This window comes from Anomaloglossus baeobatrachus, chromosome 6, assembly GCF_048569485.1.
Source record: "Anomaloglossus baeobatrachus isolate aAnoBae1 chromosome 6, aAnoBae1.hap1, whole genome shotgun sequence".
Lineage (NCBI taxonomy): Eukaryota > Metazoa > Chordata > Amphibia > Anura > Aromobatidae > Anomaloglossus > Anomaloglossus baeobatrachus.
Genome location: NC_134358.1, coordinates 532,118,089 through 532,139,907, shown reverse-complemented (window position 1 = coordinate 532,139,907; position 21,819 = coordinate 532,118,089). Strand labels below are relative to the sequence as shown.

At 46.6% G+C, this 21,819-nt stretch overlaps 1 pseudogene; it reads left to right on the top strand.

Annotated features, from left to right (window-relative positions):
- Positions 1 to 712: 712 nt before the first annotated feature.
- LOC142243973 (transcription termination factor 1, mitochondrial-like) lies at positions 713 to 20,564 on the top strand (annotated as a pseudogene).
- The last annotated feature ends 1,255 nt before the right edge of the window (positions 20,565 to 21,819 follow it).

Genomic DNA, 21,819 nt, shown 5'->3' with positions numbered 1-21,819 from the left:
AAAGACCCACAAACAAGCAAGACCTGAAGGCTGCGGCTGTAAAGGCCTGGCAAAGCATTAAGAAGGAGCTAACCCAGCGTTTGGTGATGTCCATGGGTTCCAGACTTAAGGCAGTGATTGCCTCCAAAGGATTCGCAACAAAATATTGAAAATAAAAATATTTTGTTTGGGTTTGGTTTATTTGTCCAATTACTTTTGACCTCCTAAAATGTGGAGTGTTTGTAAAGAAATGTGTACAATTCCTACAATTTCTATCAGATATTTTTGTTCAAACCTTCAAATTAAACGTTACAATCTGCACTTGAATTCTGTTGTAGAGATTTCATTTCAAATCCAATGTGGTGGCATGCAGAGCCCAACTCGCGAAAATTGTGTCACTGTCCAAATATTTCTGGACCTAACTGTAAGTGCGTGTGAAGCTGCCGTAGCGATAATGTTCGCTATGGCAGCTATCACAAGATATCGCATGTGCGACGGGGGCGGGTGCTATCGCGCTCGGCATCGCTAGCCGATGCTAGCAATGTCGCAACATGCAAAGTACCCCTTATAGTTACTTATGCCCTGGTTCTATGATATCTTGCTTGGTGGTAAACAAATGTTCTGCTCAGTTTCAGAGACTTTTGCTTTTTGTCAGAATAATTAGATGTCTAGTAGCAGATGAGTGAGTGCTTCATGTATCTGTCTCACCATCAGTAGTGATGGCTTGTAGAACATGAGAAGGCACAATGTTCACCAACAGAAAACTGCAGACCATCCTATATCACAATTTTATTTCCAATGGGATTCACATAGGATTGGGAATGTAACATCTGATAAAATTGCAGCCACAAATGCTGAGTTGATTATTAACAGGAAATGTTCAGCATTAAGTACTACAGTCCCATATCATGTCACTGATGGTAATATATGATTAGTGCACATTTATGCTAGTGAAATGACAGCAAATGTTGCAGCTTCTGGTAACACCTTGGGTGTGGGTTTAAGCCCACTAACGACACTGCTAATGTTTAAATCAGTGCATTTCAAGATCATACAGAAGGTTCTGCAGGTATATAAATAGAATTTGAAGGCCTAGGGGAATGGGTAATATGCTAGGGTTAATGGACCCCAATGGATGGGCCAAGATACACAGCCAATAGCATGTACATGTGGAGGTGAAATATAGTACTGCTGCCCATACTGTTACTCCCAGGGATGCTTCTGTGATTGCCCTGATAAAGATGAAATGTTGCACTGTGCTAGCTTGGAAGACCATTGCAGAGGTATTCCCCCTTATACTTAGTTAACAGGTGCTGTAGATATTTGGGTCTGCTACAGGCGCACTCATCAGTAAGATTGAAAAAGCTAACGCTGGAAGTCACAGAGTAAGGCTATGTGCCCATGGGACAACGTACCCGCGGATTTTGCCACTGAAAACCCGCTGATTTATCTGGATTTTCCAAAGAAATCCGCAGGTTTACGCAAATACAGACACTCCCCATGTTATCCTATGGGATTTGGGGAGTGCTGTATCAATGCTGCGGTATGTGCGGCTGTGGAAAATGCTGTGAATTTCCCGCAGCCGCACGTAACTGCATGTCAATTATTCATGCGGAATTATCTGCAGAATTCCCACCCCTCCACTATGGAGATACAGGGCAGGAAATACGCAGGAATTCCGTATGAAATCCGCACTGTTTCGGCAGGTTTACCGCAACAACTCCACAGATATACTGAAGCAGTAGATAGCTGCGGATTCCGGGGAGTTGCTGCGTGAACCTGCGGAAATACCTGCAGAAAAGTCTGCAGGTACGATGTTTCAATGGAACAAAGTCCTTCTTTCTCAAGGTGTGGATTGGGTATGCCTTTCACAAATTTCCTTACATGTCCTCTTTTACTTTCGATACATTTTAGATTTACACAGAGAAGTATTTCCAGCTATGGGGATATAAAAAGTAGTTTTCATTGTACTCAATGGAATACATTGTTCTTCGGTTACACGGGAATGATGTAAGAGCACTTCAGCTTACAAACGTTGTTCCTTAAGTTGTGCCAGAAGCGGATTCCCAGATAGAAAGCAGAGTGAGGCAAATTAACAAAAAAAGATTTATGCAGTTTTTATACCATTCCTCGTGGCAGGTCTTAGAGTGCCACCAAGAGGATGTCTTGAAAATGCTGCTATTCATGTATTTCTGAGTGTGAGTAAAGTTGAAAGCCAAAGAAGAAAACAATATAAGAATAATAAAATATCAATCTTTATTGATTAAATTTCATAGTACATGTAACGCCTGTGTCCCTGCACTGTCCCACGTCTTCCACCTGCTCGTCCCCCTGCTCCTTCTCAGGTCTTTGCACTCCAGGGCCTGCTTACGTTGTGCAGGTCTCCCAGCAATGTTCTTAGGACACGTGCATTCTTTGTTTCCTAAAGGGGCAGTTTGCGCACTCTGAAGTGTACCCCAGACTACGGCTGTGAGCCACTGGGGATTTTAGACATCCTCCCCTGTTGGGAGGTGCCTGAGCAATTAGGTTCCTGGTTACTCTGATCTTGTCAGTGCACCAGTCTGCTTCCTGCCAGTAACCTATACCTTAACCCGTCCTGCCTGTATAATGTGCCAGTCCATCCTGTCAGTATCCTGAACCTGTCCTGCACTCCGTCCAGTCAGCCTCCACTACTCGCTCTGTCCTGCCTGCCCTCCGTTCCTGTGTCCTTGACCTTTGCTTCACCTGCTGCAGTACCAGGGACTGCCCTGGAGTGGTACCTGGTGTCTACCCACAACCCAGTCCATCCTCATCAGCAGAGGCTCTGGTGAACACGGTAGACACTTAGTTATGCCCCTACAGGGTAAACCTAGTCCATGGTGCAGTGGGTTCACACCCGCTAGCGTAACAGTACAAAGTGTAATGAGTTAAAAATAGGTGTCTCGTGTAAATCAGGACACAGAGAGAACCTCATAATAGTGATAAGTGAATAGTCAAGACAAAGGAATAGTGCCATTAGTCAAAAGTGTCTCCTATGTATTCAATGACCACCTACAAGCAGTGTAAACATAGTGATACTTGGTCTATATAGAGTATAGCATCATGGCAGAAGATCAATAGTTATATATATGGGTATGAAATTTACCTTAGAATAAAGTTAGATCCATGGTCCATGATATATTCATGTGCTGTGTACCTCCACCTCGACTCGCTTTCGTCTCGCTTTTCCTGATTTCATTGTTATCCTGCCTGTATAATAAAATAGCTGCATAAACTTTGAATAGTGAACGGCTTCATAGAGGACGCCACCCAGAGAATGAACATGCTACTTCTATTTCTGGCTTTTAAAACCTAAAGTTGTTAAAAGAACTGAAAAAAAAAGATGGAACTTTTGCACAAGTTGTTTTACATTGTTGTTCATTATGTTCATTTTTTGTAGCGGATTTCTAGTGCCTGGAGTCCGCCTGACAAGGACATGATGTACACATAGCCTAAGTATGAAAATCACATGAGTGGTCACGTGATGAACACTGGAACCGTCAAGCAGACCTGTGTGGAACAAGACCAGGTTAGGTTTAACTGCAAACTCTTTATACCCCGGTATGGGAAACAGGAGGTGAAACTCAATATGCAACATACACCCGTTTACCAAACCAGGATCAGCGTGCTGGGCCAGAGACCGATACCAGTGGAACAGGAATCAGCAGGAGCAATTTACCTAACCAGGATCTTCCAGAAGCACTAGACGGTGTAAATCACTGGGTGTATTAAGGAGATGTCCCTGGTCCAGCACACCAATTAACAATCTTACCAGAAACTCTAATTCCCCGTCCTTCCCCCACACATATAAGCAACACAGTAAAGTACCCCGGGGTTATACCCCTGCTAGCAGAGATACACAAACAGTAAGATTCAGTACTGCAGCGGTATATAATAGACCTGGTCTGGCGCCAAACCACTACTCAGTCAGTGTGCACAGTTGTCTGCAAAAACAAAAAGATATAGGCCAGGCCTGAGCTCAGGACTCACTGTTACACCGTATTTATCCAGGAGGGTCTCTGGACAAAGGGGTATCTGCTCTGCGTCCGGCTCTGCAACAGTTCTCTATGGCACGGCAATCATGGGGACAGATCACTTCAGGGCTTCGCACCGTAACAGTTCTCTCTGGCATCGACAATCACGGGGCCAGTTCTCCTAGGAAGGCCTCAGATGCAGGTCAGCTCCAATCACAGTTTTCTCTCTTTCTGACAACAGTCTATGAACGTATGCACTTAGCTCTGTGGCCTCTCTTTACACAGAAATCAGCAGGCTGTCTCCAGCAGTCCAGGGTTTTCAAACCATCGCAGGTAGAAGCAGCCACTTTAGGGTCTCTCTCAATCTGCCTCCTTCTCTCCTTCCCACTTCCTGAGTCCTTCTCCTCACAGAATTCTCCTGTAAGACTGAGCAGACATCCCTGACACCCCTCTGGTGGACAGGAGGAGACACTGCAACTGGAGTATTTGCAATATCAGCACTCCCACACCTGAATCCTGACACGGAGAATAATACACACCATTAGGATTTGGCATGCTACAGTGCATAATTTTATATTTAATGTTCCTAACATAAATACAGGTTTAGTAATCCTTATCTTGTCAGACATTGCTTTATTAACGCAATGTATCATGTTATCTGACAAGTTATGGATTGCTAGATGTGTACAGGATCAGAAACATCAGTACACAAATACATCACTAGAAGCACAATCAATAAAGGAATACAGCATCAGAACCACGATCAGTACAGGAATACAACACCAGAAGCACCATCAGTACAGGGAGGGATACAGCACTAAGCTTAGGACAGCGATCAGTTGCAGTGTCAGGTCAGCCCCATATACAATTGTGTGGAATGAACTTACAATTCCGAATATGCCCTTATCAATAGTAAGGAGATACTAGGAGTTGTTAACATCCATCATCAGAAAGTGGACCATGTAGGAACTTAACTGATAAGACGTAGTCAGTATCACAAAAATACATTTTATACCCAGGTACCTTAAAAATTGACATCTTTGGGATTGTTCTCATCTCTTTCATTTTGATTTTGTCCAGACTCCATGATAGGTTTTCACATGATCAGCTGTTCCCTGCAGACTTTCATCTTCTCCATCTTCTCCCGTCCTCTGCAGCATATCCTGACACGGTACACTTAAAAATAACAGTGTGATTATAATGTTCCTGAATAAAAATATCTGTTCTACACCGTGCCTCTAAATAATTGCCCCTCACTGTCGTCCCTGCACAAAATATGACCCCTATATTGTCCTTCTTATGGTACATGGCCTCCATACAGTCCGCTCCTATAAATTATTGCCTCCAAACTGTCCTCTCTTATGAACGATAACTGCCACACTGTTAACTTTTATTTGTTTTATATCTTCACACAGTCTTTAAAGTGTTTCCCCAACACCATGCTGCCCCCTATCCATGCTGGGCCCTCTCTTTATATTGTGACACATGTTATGCCCTCTCTAGCTGCATTTCCCCTCCTCACACTAGCCTTACACTGCCTCCTCTCTTTACTGTCCCTCACACTGTTCCTTCTCCCTGGGCCCCCCTGTACCTGGTCTCAATACTGTGTTTTCCTTTTCATACTGTACCCTCACACTGTCCTCCCACACTGCTGCCTCTCTATACTATCCTCCATAATGTCCCTTGCACTGCCCCCCATACTGTCCCCTCCCTATACTGTCCCTTGGATTGCCCCTCCCCACACTGCCCAATTTGCATACTGTTTTCCCTCACATACCACTTTACTATCCCCTCATACTATTGCCTCTCCACAATGCCCAGTCTCAATATTGTGGCTCATTCTCACAATTTCCCCTCACCAGTGGGGTAACTAGAGTTCGAAGGGCCCTGATGCAAAATTTAGACCTGGGCCCCCATACACCGACAATCGAGGTATGGGATAATTACACAAATACTTAGGTATAGGATAATTACACCGATTAATAACGCCGACACTCTGCTCTTTCACTCAGCACCTAACGCCGACACTCTGCTCTTTCACTCAGCACTTAGCTTTCCCATGCTATGAAATCTCTCTATCAGCATCCAGCTTTCCTATGTTCTGATATCCATCTTGTCCTCGGCACCCTACTTTCCTATCCTTTGCTATACATCTTGCCCTCAGCATCCAACTTCCCCATGTTCTGCTGTACATCTTTCCCTCAGCACCCATCTTTCCAATGGTCTGCTAAAGATCTTTACCTCAGCACCAAGCTTTCCCTTGAAAGATCATGGAAATGCTGGATGCTGAGGGAAAGATGTTTAGCAAAGTATGGAAAAGTTGGGTGTTGAGGGAAAGAGCCTTGTTCACCCAGCTTTCCTATCCCATGCTTGAATCTTTGTCCCCCATCGTTGTATGTATGTCTCCATCCTGGTATATATTTTTCTATTCACACCACACACTTTAAAAAAAATGTAATAATTATACTCACCTTCCCCCTCCTGCCAAGGTGAGTGTTGTTCTCTTCTGATACAGTTCAGTTTTTCCACATGCACTCATATACCCCGACAGACAAACACAAGCTGTGTACTGTATGTACACTATTACAGGCATAGTATACTGTGCATAATAGTACATTTACTGTATACCATATACAAACATATATAATACAACCTATTATATACATTATATGCCAACTTCTATACACTATATACTACCCACATACACACTATATACTACCTACAAGCACATTCATACACACTATATACCACCTATATACTCACTATATACCACCTACATGCACAATATACACTATCCACATACACACTGATATACACTATATACTACTCACATACACTATATACTAGCCGCATACACACTCATATGCACTATATACTATCTACGTACACACTGATATACACTGATATACACTATATACTAGCCACATACACAGTGATATACACTATATACTAGCCACATACACACTGATATACACTATATACTAGCCACATACACACTGATATACACTATATACTAGCCACATACACACTGATATAAACTATACTAGCCACATACACACTGATATACACTATATACTAGCCACATACACACTGATATACACTATATAGTAGCCACATACACACTCATACTCTATATACTAACCACATACACACTGATATACACTATATACTAGCCACATACACACTGATATACACTATATAGTAGCCACATACACACTCATACTCTATATACTAACCACATACACACTGATATACACTATATACTAGCCACATACACACTGATATACACTGTATACTAGCCACATATACACTGATATACACTGTATATTAGCCACATACACACAGATATACACTATATACTAGCCACATACACACTGATATACACTATATAGTAGCCACATACACACTCATACTCTATATACTAACCACATACACACTGATATACACTATATACTAGCCACATACACACTGATATACACTGTATACTAGCCACATACACACAGATATACACTATATACTAGCCACATATACACTGATATACACTGTATATTAGCCACATACACACAGATATACACTATATACTAACCACATACACACTGATATACACTATATACTAGCCACATACACACTAATATACACTATATACTAGCCACATACACTCTGATATACACTCCAGGAGCAGCGGGGCCTTCACATCCCTGCCCCATCATAGGGCAGCATCCATGACCAGTGAAGTCTCTGGTCTGCAGGAAATGGAGGACACAGCACATAGCAGGACTGCGAGCAGAGCTACCCCTGTCTCAGCTTCTGCTGCCATAGCTACCATGTCCTCCTTCCTCTCCTTCTGCTCTCAGTACCGACTGCTTCTAGTGACAAGAGGGAGGGAGAGGAAGGGGCTGCACTGACCATTAGGTTACCTGAAGTTTACGATGGCAGTACCATATCCACACGCTGTAGATGTCGGCCACACGGCACGGCCAGTGAGCCCAAGGTCACAGGCAGGAATAGGCTGGAGGGATAAAGCCAAGCACTGCCCGGCCACTTGTATTAAAATTAGTAGAGGAACAGCGCAGCTCCTCTCACTGAGCGGAGCTGACTGCTTCCCTGCAGGGCTGCATCGGTCCCCTAACCTGCCAGGCCCAGTTGCAGTCGCAACCTCTGCGACCACGGTTGTTACGCCCCTGTCTCCCACCCTGGGCCTCTTCGAAGTAGATATGTTCCCCTTCCTGGTATATATGTCTCCATCCTGATAAATATGTATCCCCTCCTGATCTACAGTATATGTCTCCCATCCTTGGCCCCTACATAGTAAATATGTCCCCCATCCAGGTATATACGTCTGCATCCTGAGCCCCTTAATGGTAAATATATCCCCCATCCAGGTATATACGTCTGCATCCTGAGCCCCTTAATAGTAAATATGTACCCATCCTGGGCCACTCCCTGGTATATATGTATGTCACGCTTCCCGGTCCCCTGGTCCCGTTCTCCGGTCCCCGTGGCCCGCTCCCCGCTCCCCGGCGGCGTCCCCTGCTTACCACTCTGGTCCCGGCCTCCTCTTCCCCGCCTGCGGCCTCCATGCGTCCAGCTCCCCGCTCCCGGCGCTCCTCTGCGACGTGGGACTCCCAGCCGGGCGCTCCTGCTTCCTCCTCACCGCTTCCTGGACTGGCTTCTGGCACATTAGGGCGCGCGCGCGGTCATTGACCCTTTCTTAAAGGGCCAGCACCCAGAAACAGGATATTGCAAAGACAGGTACATGGTATATAAGGTTTCTCTTTCCTGGTGGGCGGGGCCTGTTCTACGTGTTTAGCAAGCTAGTGTTCAGGTCCCCGTATTGCTTTGCCCTGTGCTTTGCCTTGTATTAACCCTGTCCTGTCTCGTAGAGCCTGTCCTGCCACGCCAGTCGCTCCGAACCAAGTCCATCCCTGGACCCTGACGGTGACTTCGGCGGATGTCCCACCACCTCTGCAGCTCCGCCAGTCTCCAGTCCCTGGCTCCGTTCGGTGACCCGTTCCATCGCTCAGCAGGTTCCGGATCCCGCCTGACCCTATAACCCGGCCTCGGACCCTGAGCCTCGTCACCCGGACTACCGTCCAGAACTCCGTGGGTTCAGCATCATCCACCTTTCCTGCTTCTCTACGGGCTGTCCAGCTACCTATAGTGCTTCGGCTGCCGTGCATCAGGACCCTCTGGCGGGGTGACCAGCCTGGCTGCCTTCTCAGGGGAAATCGGTGTACGGTCCAGTGCTTCCACCACCCGGACGTAACAGCTAGAACAGGCCATGGATCCCGCCGAAGCACTAGCGGCCTTGCAGCAGGAACTCACACCCCAGCGTGAGACCTAGACCCGCATGCTGAACTTCATGTCTTCTGTGGATACCCGCCTGAACACGCTACAAGCGACGGCCACATCCTTGGCATCTCAGGTTTCCACTGTACAATCCACGGCCACAGCTCCCGTGGCAGCCTCCTCGGATGCTTCCAGACTTCGTTTGGCCTCACCACCCCGGTACGCCGGAGATCCCAAGACCTGCAGGGGATTCATCAATCAATGCTCTCTCCATTTCAAGCTGCTGCCGCACCTTTTTGCCTCTGACCAAGCCAAGGTCGCGTTCATGATGTCCCATCTAGAGGGAGAGGCACTGGCCTGGATGAACCCCTTGTGGGAGAAGGAGGATCCGGTAACCACCAACATCCAGGAATTCCTGCAGGCATTTCGTGGCACCTTTGACGAGCCCGGACGCGCCTCCGCGTCTGCCTCATCTCTCTTCCGGCTACGTCAAGGGACTCTGACGGTGGGCCAATATGCCATCCGTTTTCGCACCTTGGCTTCGGAACTCGGGTGGAACAATGAGGCTCTAACCGCCGCCTTCTGGGAAGGACTCTCGGGTCGTATTAAAGATGAGCTGGCTGGTCGTGACGTGCCTTCCACCCTGGATGCCCTGATTGCCCTAGCGACTCGAGTGGATCTTCGCTTTCAGAAACGATCCAAAGAAGTGTTCTGCGAGAGGCGTCCGATACGGCACTCCTCCCCACCACAGAAGTCCATCGCTCCCCAGTTGGCGTCACCTGGCGTGTCTACCTCAGAGCCCATGCAGATTGACCGCCTGAAGCAGTCGGAACAACGCCGAGCAGAACGACTAGCAAAGGGTCTCTGCTTCTACTGCGGTGATGGCACACACCTGCTACGCTCTTGTCCCGAGAAGCCGGGAAACTCCAAAGCCTAGGCTTGGTAGGAGAGGCCACCCTAGGTGCTGGGACTCTCTCATACTCCGTTACCTGGACTATTCAATTCACTACAGAAGAGACCCGGTTCACGGCAGAGGCGTATCTCGATCCCGGAGCAGCAGGCAACTTCATCCAGCAGGCCACGGTGGATAAGTACCAGGTGCCTGTCCTCCCACTAGAGAAACCGCTGGTGATCGCCTCTGTTGATAGGAAACCCCTCTCTGACACCGTCTCACTGATCACCAAGCCTGTGGAAGTACGGATCGGTGCTCTGCACACCGAGAAGATCACCTTCTACGTCCTCCCGCGCATGTCTCATCAGATCCTGCTGGGACTCCCATGGTTACGGACACACGAACCATCGGTCAGCTGGAGTACAGGTGAGATCACCCGATGGGGCTCCTCATGTCACGAGAGATGTCTGAAATCCATCCAGCCCGTCCGACGCCCTCCGGTTCCAGAGTCTCTACCAGGACTGCCTTCTGCCTACTGGTCCTTCACGGACGTGTTTGATAAAAAGGAGTCAGAGGTGTTACCGCTTCATCGTCCCTACGACTGTGCCATCGAGTTACTGCCAGGAACTACGCCTCCTCGAGGACGGATATACCCCTTGTCCCCTGCTGAAACACGAGCTATGTCTGCCTATATCACCGAGAGCCTAGCTAAGGGGTTCATTCGGAGGTCCTCGTCCCCTGCCGGAGCAGGGTTTTTCTTCGTCAAGAAGAAGGAAGGTGATCTGCGCCCTTGCATTGACTACCGGGGATTAAACCAGATCACCGTAAAGAACAAATACCCACTGCCGCTTATCCCCGAACTATTCGATCGGCTCCGAGGAGCCCGTGTATTCACCAAGTTGGACCTTCGTGGGGCCTATAACCTGATTCGCATTTGCTCTGGAGACGAATGGAAAACTGCATTCAACACTCGGGATGGGCACTACGAGTATTGTGTCATGCCCTTTGGTCTGTGTAACGCTCCGGCCGTCTTCCAAGAACTGGTGAACGACGTGTTCAGAGATCTCCTCTATGTCTGTGTCGTGGTGTATCTGGACGACATCCTGGTCTTCTCTCCGGATCTACAAACCCACCGAGAGAACGTGCAGCTAGTCCTCCAGAGGCTTAGAGAGAATCGTCTGTACGCCAAGTACGAGAAATGCATCTTCGAAAAGTCGTCTCTTCCCTTCCTGGGTTATGTAATCTCGGACACTGGCCTGCAGATGGACCCAGAGAAAGTGTCTGCCATCATCAACTGGCCTCCTCCTTCCGGACTGAAGGCTATCCAACGCTTTCTCGGCTTTGCGAACTACTATCGTCAGTTCATCCCGCATTTCTCTGCCTTGACTGCACCTCTCTCTGCCTTGACTAAAAAAGGAGCTAATCCTAAGGACTGGTCCCCGGCGGCCGATGCCGCGTTCTGCTCCTTGAAACAGGCGTTTGCTTCTTCCTCGGTTCTCCATCGCCCTGAATTGAACCGACAGTTCACCTTAGAGGTGGATGCCTCCTCCTCAGGAGCCGGGGCAGTGTTGATGCAGAACTCCCCCTCCGGAAAGATGCTCACTTGTGGATTCTTCTCCAAGAGCTTCTCGGCACCCGAACGCAACTACACCATTGGGGATCGGGAGCTACTGGCCGTGAAGCTGGCCTTGGAGGAATGGTGCTACCTCTTGGAGGGAGCTGTATACCCTGTAATCATATACACGGACCACAAGAATCTGGAGTACCTGCGGTCTGCCCAAAGACTAAATCCACGACAAGCCCGCTGGTCCTTGTTCTTTGCTTGATTTGATTTCCAACTCCATTTTCGGCCTGCGGATAAGAACGTGCGGGCAGACGCTCTGTCCAGATCCTTCGTGCCCGTGGAGTTGGAGGAGGAGACATACCAGCCCATCATCAACCCCAGTAAAGTCATTCCGGTGACTCCTGTCGCTCTAACTCAGATACCCCCTGGGAAAACCTATGTCTCAGATACTGACAGACAGAGAGTCCTGCACTGGGGCCATGCTTCTAAGATCGCCGGCCATGCTGGTCAGAAGAAAACTTGGAGCACGATTGTCCGTCACTACTGGTGGCCGTCCCTCCGTAAAGACGTTGCAACCTTCGTCTCAGCCTGTCCATCCTGTGCCCGGAACAAGACACCCAAGCACCTACCCTATGGACGTCTTCTGCCTCTGCCCATTCCTTCCGTTCCGTGGCAACATATCGCAATGGACTTTATCACGGACTTACCCTTATCCTCCGGACATACGGTCATATGGGTTGTGGTGGATCGCTTCTCAAAGATGGCCCACTTCGTTCCCATGGCTGGACTGCCCTCTGCCCAGGAGCTAGCTGACTCCTTCATACAGCACATATTCCGATTGCATGGCTTCCCCGCACACATTGTGTCTGACAGAGGAACTCAGTTTACCTCGCGCTTCTGGAGGGCTCTCTGCAAACATCTGGGAGTGTCCTTGGACTTTTCTTCGGCCTACCATCCTCAGTCGAATGGCCAAGTGGAACGGGTCAATCAGATCCTGACCTCCTTCCTGCGCCACTACGTCAACATCCATCATGACGATTGGTCCACGCTCCTACCTTGGGCTGAGTTCTCCCATAACCAGCACATCAGTGAGTCCACCTCCAGCTCTCCCTTTCAGATCGTTTATGGACTGCAGCCTTCTGTCCCGTTGCCGGTATCCTCGGCTTCCGACGTCCCCGCAGCAGATGCTCTGGTTCGGGACTTTTCAGCTATATGGAACTCTGTCAAGTCGTCCCTAGAACGTGCTTCATTGCGGCTGAAGAGACATGCGGACAAGAGGCGCCTGGATCCCCCGTGTTTCTCCCCAGGTGATCTGGTCTGGCTTGCATCCAGATATGTCCGATTGAAGTTACCCTCGTACAAGTTGGGTCCTCGCTACATCGGGCCGTTTAAGATCATCAGCAAGATCAATGCAGTCTCCTACAAGCTGCAGCTCCCGGCCACGATGCGGATACCCAACTCCTTCCATGTCTCCTTACTCAAGTCTGTTGTCCTTGGTCCCTTCTCCGCTGAGGTCGGTTCTGCTCCTCCTCCTATTGCTGACGATGACATCTATGCGGTAAGGGATATCGTGGCCATGAAGACCGTGCGAGGTCGGCAATACTTCCTGGTAGACTGGGCGGGTTATGGTCCCGAGGATCGGTCCTGGGAGCCCCGGGAGAATGTTGGCACTCCTCTGATTCGTGCCTTCCTGTCCCGCTTGCGGGGGGGGAGCGTGGGGGAGGGGGTACTGTCACGCTTCCCGGTCCCCTGGTCCCGTTCTCCGGTCCCCGTGGCCCGCTCCCCGCTCCCCGGCGGCGTCCCCTGCTTACCACTCCGGTCCCGGCCTCCTCTTCCCCGCCTGCGGCCTCCATGCGTCCAGCTCCCCGCTCCCGGCGCTCCTCTGCGACGTGGGACTCCCAGCCGGGCGCTCCTGCTTCCTCCTCACCGCTTCCTGGACTAGCTTCTGGCACACGGGCCTCGCGCATGCGCATTAGGGCGCGCGGTCATTGTCCCTTTCTTAAAGGGCCAGCACCCAGAAACAGGATATTGCATAGACAGGTACAGGGTATATAAGGTTTCTCTTTCCTGGTGGGCGGGGCCTGTTCTACGTGTTTAGCAAGCTAGTGTTCAGGTCCCCGTATTGCTTTGCCCTGTGCTTTGCCTTGTATTAACCCTGTCCTGTCTCGTAGAGCCTGTCCTGCCAGGCCAGTCGCTCCGAACCAAGTCCATCCCTGGACCCTGACGGTGACTTCGGCGGATGTCCCACCACCTCTGCAGCTCCGCCAGTCTCCAGTCCCTGGCTCCGTTCGGTGACCCGTTCCATCGCTCAGCAGGTTCCGGATCCCGCCTGACCCTATAACCCGGCCTCGGACCCTGAGCCTCGTCACCCGGACTACCGTCCAGAACTCCGTGGGTTCAGCATCATCCACCTTTCCTGCTTCTCTACGGACTGTCCAGCTACCTATAGTGCTTCGGCTGCCGTGCATCAGGACCCTCTGGCGGGGTGACCAGCCTGGCTGCCTTCTCAGGGGAAATCGGTGTACGGTCCAGTGCTTCCACCACCCGGACGTAACAATGTACCTATCCTGGTATATATGTCTCTATCCTCGTATATCTGTCTCTCATGCTGGTATATCTGGTTCCCATCCTGGTAAATATGTCCGCATCCTGGTACATACAGTATGTCCCCATGCTGGTATTTATGTCTCCATCCTGGCATATATGTCCTTACCCTGGGCCCTTTCTTGTTATATATGCTCCAGATCCTGGTATATCTGTCTCTATCTTGGCTCATCCTGTTATATATAGACCCATTTTGTATCCAATATATATATATAAAAAAAACCCACAATATTCTACTCTCCATCCCCGGCTCCCACGATGCGCGGCATCCTCCTCTCTAGCTGGTGCAGTGGCCAGCAGCTGACATCAGTTTGCCTGCTATGATGATGTCACTGCCATGTACCCCCTGTCATGGGCACTTTGAGTCGGCTGTCAGCCACCCAATGGGTCCCTGCAACACAATGCATTTCAGTTGGGTTCAGCGGGCCTCCTCCACCTCTGGTCATGACCTCTGTGACTACGATCATTATGCCCCTGGTCTTATGTTTTGTGTAGTCGATTTTTATAAATCAGCAGTTTTTTAAAATTAGCAAATTAACAAAATTAAATACAGTTTCCTATGTTACAGTCCTGCAATGTATCTGTAAAAATCTGATGCTATACGGCGGCTTTGTATGGAATCCGATATTTTTTTTTGTACACTCATAGACTTGAATGGGCGAGTCTCGTCAGACACTGAAAAAACTAAGGCTTGCTGCAATTATTTTCACACGCTCAGATTCAGTGAAAAAAAATACTCATCTACTGTACATTGTCCCTTTGAATAACGTTGGTCTGAGACTATCTGCGTACGTTGCGTAATTACATGCAGTTACGCTGCGCTTTGTTAATACATTCTATTTTATTAACAGCAGTTATTAACTTCTGTCAGACCCGGTCATGCTCTAGGCAAGTAGTAGAAGCTGCTGGGTCCTAGGAGACCTAATCAGCTCTGCTATGTAGCCAGAAGGCCGCATTTCCCCTGTAACTGGGGCTAATATACCAGCTCCAGTTACAGGGGAAAATCAGAATAAAAAACATACCATGTTGAAAGGCCCATCAAAGATCTTTTATCTTTTTATGCCCTTACTAGCTGTACTACCCGGCTTCGCCCGGGTTAATAACTGCTGTTAACAAAATAGAATGTATTAACATAAATGTATTCTGCACACAAATACCACAAAACAAATAGATAGAAATGTAATTATTAAATTGTTGCCTATATTAACCAATCAGAGCTCAGATTAATTAACTGTAGCAAAATAGAAGCTAAGCTGTGATTGGTTGCTATTGGCAGCCTGATAAATCTCCAGGCAACAGAAAGACCTCCCCCCTGACAGTATATATTAGCTCACACATACACATATAGACAGGTCATGTGACTGACAGCTGCCGTATTTCCTATGTGGTACATTTGTTGTGCTTGTAGTTTGGCTGCTTATTAATCAGATTTTTATTTTTGAAGGATAATACCAGACTTGTGTGTGTTTTAGGGCGATTATGTGGCGAGGTTGGTGTATGTGTGGTGAGATGTGTGCTGAGGGTGGTATATGTGTTCAAGTACGTGGTAGTGTGTGGCGCATTTTGTGTGTGTGTTCATATCCCCGAGTGTGGTGAGTATCCCATGTCGGGGCCCCACCTTAGCAACTGTACGGTATATACTCTTTGGCGACATTGCTCTCATTCTTTAAGTCCCCCTTGTTCACATCTGGCAGCTGTCAATTTGCCCTTAACACTTTTCATTTCACTTTTTCCCCATTATGTAGATAGGGGCAAACTTGATTGGCTAATTGGAACGCGCAGGGTTAAAATTTCGCCTCACAACATAACACCCGGCGCTGCCCGGGATAGTAACTGTCTCTCTGTTTCTCTCCCACTCTCTGTCTGTCTCACCCTCTGTAAATATCTCTCTGTCTCTCTCTATCTTTTTGTCTGTCTGTCTCTTTCCCTGTCTGTCTCTTTCCCTGTCTGTCTCTTTCTCCATCTGTCTCAATCTCTTTCCCTGTCTGTCTATCTCTGTCACTTTCCCTGTCTGTCTATCTCTGTCACTTTCCCTGTCTGTCTATCTCTGTCACTTTCCCTGTCTGTCACTTTCCCTGTCTGTCACTTTCCCTGTCAGTCTGTCTCTTTGTCTGTGTCTGTCTCTTTGTCTCTTTGTGTCTGTCTCTTACCCTGTCTATGTCTGTTTCTTACCCTGTCTGTGGCTGTCTCTTTCCCTGTCTGTGTCGGTCTCTTTCCCTGGCTACATTGTGACACGCCAACATTCCATATAAGGGCGTGGCTGCGCGTTCTTCTGAAGTTCTGGCTGCACTGTGGCTCCCAGCTCCATTCGCTTTAATGGAGGCAGGTTTTTTGTTGAATAACTGTAAGGAGCGGGGTTAAAATTTCCCCTCAAAACATAGCCTATGACGCTCTCAGGGTCCAGAAGTGTGAGTGTGCAAAATTTTGTGGCTGTAGCTGCGACGGTGCAGATACCAATCCCGGACACACACACACACACACACACACACACATACATTCAGCTTTATATAATATATATATATATATATATGTATATATATATATATATATATATATATATATATATATATATATGTGTATATATATATATATATATATATATATATATGTATGTATGTATATATATATATATATATATATATACATATATATATATATATATATATATAAAAACTTTCTTTGTTCCGTATGAGGATTTGTTTTTTGCAGAAAAAATTGTAGTTAACATCATTCACGTTACCGTGTAATGTAATGAAAAATAGAACATTTCATGTGGGATGAAATAATGGGAAAAAAATAATAAAATAAATAAATGTAATTACATCTTTAATTATTTTTCGTTTCTTTTTTTTGGTCTTCCTTGTATAGTAAAACCGATCTTCAAATATGATGGTCCAGGCCAGTACGGTTACGGTGATAACAAACTTGTATTTGTTTATTTTTTTAATTCATTTATTTGGTGTGAAAAATTCAGTACTTTTCTAAAAACACTGTTGTTCGAGATAAGTAACGGGGGGAAAAGGGGACATTGATATTAAATTTTTTTTTAATATTTTTCAACACTGATCTATTTCTTTTTTTATTTTATTTTTTAGCTTCCTTTTGAACCAGTGATGATCCTATCACCTTATTGCTCTTTACATTGTAAAGATGGCAGTTACGGGAGACTTCATCAGGTCCCATTAGCGCCCAGTGATCGTGTCAAAAGGACCTATGGAAGCTCGTGTAACAGACGGCGAATATGTAATGTAGCTGCATCTAGCGTGTGGTGAGGGCTCCGCTCTTGAACCTGCTCCAATCACAGACCCCCCAGCGTAGAGCGTATAGTTACCCAATATGTGCAAAGGGGTTAAAGGGGCTGTTCCCTCGTGATATCCAACCCCTGAGAGTTCGTTCTCTCTGGTCTATCACATACATTTTTTAGTGTGTTTATGTCCTTGTTAATAATAAATAAAACAAAAAAACCTGTATTGTTTTCTTTATTTTATTATTTTCCATAAATTCTTTAGACAGAAGAACAAGCTCCCGACCATGGCCATGAAAATGTTAGCTCAAATAATTGGGAATTTTGTGACCTATTTTAAAAGCAATCGGGATGCCGGCAGCGGGAAGGGCGCGCAACTCACCGCTGACTTACAAGTGATAAGTCGGCAGTGAGTTGCGCCCTCCCCTGTCCCATGGGCGAGGTTCTGCTCACTGCAACTGCCACACAATAAAATAAAAGACCCGATCGAAAACCTGACCACCCTGGAGAAAATGGGGGTGGACATGATGCACGTCAGAAACTAACTCTAGAAGACGACAACATACTAGTAAAATCTTAAACAGTTCCTTGCTGACAAAGGTGCAGATACCAAGACAGTTGCGAGCATCATCTCCAGGTACCCGCAGGTGATAACCTGTAATTTAGAAGTCCAACAAGATGAGGAACATTTGGAAACAATTATTGGATTCAGACGCGACGTTCCTGAGCGTGGTGCAGCGCTCCCAGGAGTCTTTTTCTTCCGAACATCTAATACCAGGAATTTACCGGAATTTAGCCAAAATTATCCTCCACCTCCAGTCTCTTGGATTGGCCTACAAAGTCCTGTGGCGACTGATGGTCAAGTCTCTCAGAACTTATGCAAAAAGCGTCAACCTCAACAAACTGAATGTGGAGTATTTGCTAGGACTTTGCGCAATATTAAGTGGAACAAATCCGCGGGAGTTTGTCAGAGAATTGATTTTCAGATATACAGTGGGTACAGAAAGTATTCAGACCCCTTTAAATTTCTCACTCTTTATTTCATTGCAGCCATGTGGTAAGTTCAAAAAAGTTTTTTTTTTCTCATTAATGTACACTCTGCACCCCATCTTGACAGAAAAAACCCAAATGTTTAATAAATTTTCAAAAATTTCTACAAGAAAACCTGAAATATCACATGGTCATAAGTATTCAGACCCTTTGCTCAGACACTCATATTTAAGTCATATGCTGTCCATTTCCTTGTGATCCTCCTTGAGATGGTTCCACTCCTTCATTGGAGTCCAGCTGTGTTTAATTAACCTGATAGGACTTGCTTTGGAAAGGCACACACCGGTCTATATAAGACTTCACAGCTCACACTGCATGTCAGGCCAAATGAGAATCATGAGGTCAAAGGAACCGCACAAGGAGCTCAGAGACAGAATTGTGGCAAGGCACAGATCTGGCCAAGGTTACAAAAGAATTTCTGCAGTACTCTAGGATCCTAAGAGCAAAGTGGTCTTCCATTAAATAGAAGAAGATTGGGACCACCGGAACTCTTCCTAGACCTGGCCATCCAGTCAAACAGCAATCGCGGGAGAAGAGCCTTGGTGAGAGAGGTAAAGAAGAACCCCAAGATCACTGTGGCTGAGCTCCAGATATGCAGTCCAGGGACATATAGGGAGAAAGTTCCACAAAGTCAACTATCACTGCAGGCCTCCATCAGTCGAGATTTTTTGGCAGAGTGGCCCGACGGAAGCCTCTCCTCAGTGCAAGACATATGAAAGCCCACATAAAGTTTGCAAAAAAACACAGGAAGGACTCCCAGACTATCAGAGATAAGACTCTATAGTCTGATGAGATGAAGATAGAACTATTTGGTGATAATTCTAAGCAGTATATGTGGAGAAAACCAGGCACTGCTCATCCCCTGCCCAATACAATCCCAACAGTGAAACATGGTTGTGGCAGCATCATGCTGTTGGGGTGTTTTTCAGCTTCAGGGACAGGACAACTGGTTGCAATTGAAGGAAAGATGATTGCGACCAAGTACAGAGATATCCTGGAAGAAAACCTCTTCTAGAGTGTTCTGGACCTCAGATGTGACCGAAGGTTCACCTTCCAACAAGACAATGACCAACTCTGTGACCATTCTTGACTAGCCCAGCCAGAGCCCTGACCAAAATCCAATTGAGCATCTCTGGAGAGACCTGAAAATGGCTGTCCACCAACATTCACCATCCAACCTAACGGAACTGGAGAGGATCTGCAAGGAAGAATGGCAGAGGATCCCCAAATCCAGGAGTGAAAAACTTGTTGCATCATTCCCAAGAAGACTCAAGGCTCAAAAGGGTGCGTCTACTCAATACTCAATAGTAAGCAAAGGGACTGAATACTTATGACCATGTTGAACTTATGACTACGGGTTGAACTAGATCTACGGGTTGAACTAGATGGACTTAGAGTCTCCCTTCAACCTTAAAAACTATGATACTATGATACTATGATGATGATACTATGATACTATGTCATATTTCAGTTTTTCTTGTTTAATACATTTGCAAAAATTTCTACAATTCTGTTTTTTTCTGTCAAAATGGGGTGCAGAGTGCACATTAATGAGAAAAAATGAACTTTTTTGAATTTACCAAATGGCTGCAATGAAACAAAGCGTGAACAATTTCAAGGGGTCTGAATACTTTCTATACCCACTGTATATTTTTTAACCTAAAGTACAAATTGTATCCAAAATAACATCGAGAACATGAAGTCCCTGATGAAGCTGGACAGCTGCACCCTGCTGCTCTGGATACAAGGTGACGGCGCGCCCATTGTCAGCCTCAGCTATACCTGTTGTGAAAACAGCCACAGAAACGTGTGGGCCATACTTCAGTCCTTGGGGCTCATGGAGTCAGAGATTTCCCCTTTTGTCTCCACCTGTCCCAAATTACTGCTCTGACACCAGCAACATTTGACAACAAGATCAAGCGCCTGATCAGTGGCGTAACTAGAGTTTGATGGGAACCGGTGCAAAGTTCAGACCTGCCCCCACTCTCTACGTACACTGGCACTTGGGGTACGGGATAATGACACTGACACTCGGGCTACGGGATAATGACGCTGACACTTGGCTCTTACCCTCAGTACCCAGATTTTCCATGATCTGAAATCCCTCTATCAGCACCCAGCTTTCCTATGTTCTGATATCCATCTTGTCCTCAGCACCGAGCTTTCCCATGCTCTGCTATGCATCTTTCCCTCAGCACCCAGCTTTCTCATATCAGAGCATGGGAAAGCTGGGTGCTGAGAGAAGATGTATAGCAGAGCATGGGAAAGCTGGGTGCTGAGAGAAGATGTATAGCAGAGCATGGGAAAGCTGGGTGCTGAGGGAAAGAGCCCTTTTCCCTCAGCACAAAATGTTCCCATCCCATGCTTCTATCTTTGTCCCCCCTTGTATATAGTTCTCTAAATACTATAATGGCCCCCACATAGCCTTCCATATAGTATAAAGGGTCCCACATAACCCTTCTTATATTAGAATGCACCTCCATAGTCCTCCATGTATTATAATGCATTTACCATAGTTTTCAATGTATTATAATTCACCCTCTAGTACTCCATTTATTATACTGCACCACATAGTCCTCCATATGTTATAATTCACCCAGAGTCCTCCATGTATAAAGTAGCCCTCATAGCCCTTCAATTATTATAATGATTTTCTCATAGTTCTCCATGTATTATATTTCACCCCATAATTCTCCATATATTATACTTCACCCCATACTACTCCATATATTATACTGCACCACATAGGCCTCCGTGTTTTATAATCCACCCCCATAGTCCTTGTATAAGGTAGGTTCTATAGTCCTCCATATATTATAATGTAGCCCCCATAGTCCTATATGTATTATAACGTAAACCCATAAATCATCATATTGTATTATGCAGCCCCATACTCCTCCATGTATAATGCACCCCTATATTCCATGTATAAGGTGTCCTTCATTTTGTATTATGCAGCCCCATACTCCTCCATGTATAATGCACCCCTATATTCCATGTATAAGGTGTCCTTCATGTTGTATAATGCATCCCCATAGGCCTCCATGTATAATGCAGCCCCATAGACCTCCATGTATAATGCATCCCCTAAACCTCCATGTATAATACACCCCTATATTCCATGCATAAGGTGTCCTTCATGTTTATTATGCAGCCCCAGAGACCTCCGTATATAATGCAGCCCCCCAGGCCTCCATGTATAATA